Source organism: Anarrhichthys ocellatus, unplaced genomic scaffold (assembly GCF_004355925.1).
Source record: "Anarrhichthys ocellatus isolate YVR2014 unplaced genomic scaffold, GSC_Weel_1.0 scaffold3910, whole genome shotgun sequence".
In the NCBI taxonomy this organism is placed as follows: Eukaryota; Metazoa; Chordata; class Actinopteri; order Perciformes; family Anarhichadidae; genus Anarrhichthys; species Anarrhichthys ocellatus.
In genome coordinates this window covers 1,057-5,034 of record NW_022283884.1, presented here as the reverse complement: position 1 = coordinate 5,034, position 3,978 = coordinate 1,057, and the positions used below count along the sequence as shown (strand labels likewise).

Here is a 3,978-nt window from a genome sequence, read left to right as displayed (position 1 = left end):
CCCTGGTGGACACTAGAGAGAATGCAGCTTTAACACATGATGCTTTGACAGGTTGACTTCTGGCTTTAAGAAACCTAAAAAGCTGAGACTCAAAGGTCCACTTACTCGCTTCCAGCTGCATCTCACTGGCTTCATTATTATCTTAAAGTCAGGAATGAACTTTGTCGCTCACACCGACAGGAATACGTGTGTTTCTTATGTTCTACGCCCTCAAATATACGAGCGTCCTCGACTTAATGATTAACGGACTCCTCAAGGCCGGAGCTTCAACGATACAGCAGGTTTGTCCTCAGATGAACCTTTAAACTCCAAACAGAAGAACGCCCCAAAATATAAACACGATTATTAATCCTGTGAGTCTCGTTCAACATTATGAATCAGAGTCCAGCTGAACTGAACACTCCCTGAACTCTGTGCAGCAAGAAAACTACGAGTCACCGTGACTAGTGGACCGAGATCAACGGTCAAGTCTCTCAAAGCTTCATTCCAGACCTTTTATTACGCAGACACGAGACGTTTGTCTGCAGGAAAGTGAACAATACAACAAACATAATAAATCTTTTGTGAATAATTGTTCATCTGGGTTCAAATGGAGCTTTTTTTCCTTCAAGAAAGTCCCTCGTTCCTCTGTGATAGAGTCCAGATTACAAAAGAATAAAAGTTCGGTGATGTCACCTTTGGTCTTCTATAACAAAGTCAGATTATTAACAAAATAAAAGTCTTTCATTTAAAGTGACTTTAGCTAATAACTTTAATAAATACAATAGAACCAGGTTCTATTTAGTGCCACATATTTAATAATGTTTATTTCTTCACAGCTGGACTGACTGTCTCTTTTTGAGGTCCCTGAACTCACCACGGACCAGACGTTTCTACCAGACTTTAACAAAATAAAGTCACATCTGACGGACTCTCCGACAGAGAAGCGTGCACGAGTTATAAGTTATTTATACTAAAATAAACAGGAAGCTGTTTGATGAAATGCTCCTGCACGTGAGCTCCGACAGTGTGTTTCCTGTGTGGAAGTTAAAGGAGTTCCTCACCTCCTCCAGGAATTTGGTGACATCGTAGATTTTGTTGCTGATGATGATCCACGTTGACTTGAACGTGTTCTTCTGCTCGATCTCCGACAGTCTGTAATATTTCACTCCATCAGGACTTTTTTCCTCCTTTTCACCCATTTTTTTTCCGATACAGTTTTGACCGGAAAGAGCCGTTAAACCGCGTGCTTGTGGTTATGTAATCCCACCGAGCACAAACACACCGACATTTAACCCACTTTCTACCAACAACAGTAAAGTGTCAGCGGCGGTGCGTTCACGGCCGTCAAGCTGTGCAGAAACACAACACGAGCAGTTTGGTTTACATTTTCAAAATAAAAGTCTCGTTTAATTATGTATAACTTGAAACTGTGCCTCATACTACAGCAATGTTTCAAAATGTATCATCAATGTATGGTTGAAATATGTTATTCTGTTTTATTCTTTGAACATATTTGGATTATTTAAAATAGGCTTAAAAAATATCAGATTTGAAAATACAACAACTGTTTGTCTAGTTGAGTGTTTCTGTGAATACTTTCAAAACGTTTAAAATATCATCAGGATTTTATATTTCAAAATATTAGCTATGTAACTTGAATGTTAAAATAATACACTTTATATGACTATGACTTGTAATAACTGTATCCTCTATTTTTTATTAATTTGGTCGTTTTGTAATCTCAAAACACCACTTTTCGATTTTTGAGACATTTATATTTTATTTTGGAAGTTTTATTTCCGATAAGAGTGCATTTATTTTTGGCCGCTTCATAGAGCCTCAAAGTTCCAAACACTATGTCTGGCCCCGCCCCCTCCCCCCCACCCTTCCTTATCTATGAACGGGACTCTGATTGGTCCGTAACGGTGCTTGCTGTGGGCGATGACGAGGCTAAAAGTTCACTTGAGTTCAGCAACTTTCAAGGAAACGCCCTTCTCACGCAAAGGGAGCTGCGCGCGGCTTTTTTCTGACGTGACGATTGTTTCCTCAACACCAGGTAACATGTAAAATGGTGACTAAAGATGGCGGATTGTTTGGGGAACGTTTTATTTGATTCTTCCTCAGCGCTCTGGCGGGAAAACCCACTGATTTCAAGTCAAAGATTTTGTATTGACACGATCTGTCACTCCATAATAGAAACAATTTAATAATCCATATAGTTAGTCTCTTCTTCGTCTGTTCTTCCTGTATCTTTCAATTTATTATGTTTCTTTTATATGGAAAATGAAAAATATATAAATAATTAATTGTAATTAATTAAAAGAAAGAATTTGAATACTATGTTACAAGTAATTTATGAACAGAGTGAGAGCTCTTCCTATCCACGTCTTCTACCGTCTTTAGCTTAGAGCAAATATTTTTTTATCGTTGTATTTCATTAAATTGTCACTTTTCTGTCGTAATTGACAGGAAACCAAGATGTCCCTCAACATATAAGAACTATCTCGGTCCTGTGTGAATGTAAATATATCGTTGTTAAACTAAATATCGATATACAAACTAAAAAATACGGATATTTCATGGTAACTAGGCTAGTTAGCTACCGCTAGCTTCTTGTTAGCTTGGTTGTTAGCTGCTAAGTGCTGCTATCACGGATACAAAGAGGTGAGTTTCAAAGCCCAAAATAACTATTATTTCTATTAATAATTATGTTTTTTACATAATGTTTTTATCTTTAAAGTGTCTAAATGTTGTAATGTGCATTATAAGTTACCAGAGTTCAAAGGGAGTTGTTTAAATTACCATAAAATAACATAAATTCCTCAGGATAGTATTAATTTATAATTTAATGGTTATTTTTATTATTATTAAATATGTTTTGTCCCACCAACAGATATTAATTGATATGTAAAGCAGAGTAAAAGCAACAAATTCTAAAAAAATTGTAATATTTTAATTATATATATATTTTGGCTTATTATTATTATTATTATTATTTATTTTTATTATTTTTTTCTTACTTTTTTAATACCTTTAATTCACACGCCTTCATAATCCTTACTGGTCGGTTGTATGTCTTATTATTTCGATTTTTATTCCTACTTCTTTATGGTCTTTTATATAATTTTATTTAATGTTTTTTTACTTCTTTTGGTGTTTTTAACACACCTTTTCCTATTATTATTATCATCATTATTTTTTTATTGCTAACCCTACATTCATGATTATTAAATGGTTTTAATTAACATGTTTAATTCACATTCCTCCTGGTCTGTTGCTTAGTTATCTAACTTTTTATTCCTACTTCTTAATTGTTTTAAATCACATATATTATTGATTTTTTTAAATTGTGTGTGTCTGTGTGTATGTCTCTGTATGTGTGTGTGTGTGTGTGTGTGTGTGTAGGATGAATCCCTCCATGTTGTTCCTCGCTCTTCCTGTCCTGAAGGATCTGGTCTGTGTCTCTGTGACTCTGCAGCAGGAGGACGAGGATCTGAGGAGCACACGGATCAAGACCTGCAGGTGAACGACCACAATATATTTATGAGTTATTCACATTGATTATATTTATGAGTTATTCACATTGATTATATTTATGAGTTATTCACATTAATTATATTTATCAGTTATTCACATTAATTATATTTATCAGTTATTCACATTAATTATATTTTTTACAGTTATTCACATTAATTATATTTATTACAGTTATTCACTCCTTAAAGTCACAGCCTCTGATAATAACTATGACTTCACAGCCGAGTACAAACTAAAGCTTCATGGTCGTGTTTTACTGTGACACCTGAACGTAGCATTCCTGTGGATGTGCCCTTGAGTAAACTGTATGGGTGTGTGTCTGTGTGTCTCTGTATGTATGTGTGTGTGTGTGTGTGTGTGTGTGTCTCTGTATGTATGTATGTATGTATGCGTGTGTGTGTGTGTGTGTGTGTGTGTGTGTGTGTGTGTGTGTGTGTGTGTGTGTGTGTGTGTGTCTCT

At 35.3% G+C, this 3,978-nt stretch overlaps 1 long non-coding RNA gene across 1 annotated transcript in view; it reads left to right on the top strand.

Annotated features, from left to right (window-relative positions):
- The first annotated feature begins 2,380 nt into the window (after positions 1 to 2,380).
- LOC116379220 (uncharacterized) overlaps positions 2,381 to 3,978 on the top strand; it is a 1,696-nt gene continuing 98 nt past the window's right edge. Inside the window, exons 1-2 of the long non-coding RNA XR_004212389.1 lie at positions 2,381 to 2,646; positions 3,388 to 3,504. This is a non-coding gene — a long non-coding RNA (uncharacterized LOC116379220). The remainder of the gene's footprint in view (positions 2,647 to 3,387; positions 3,505 to 3,978) is intronic.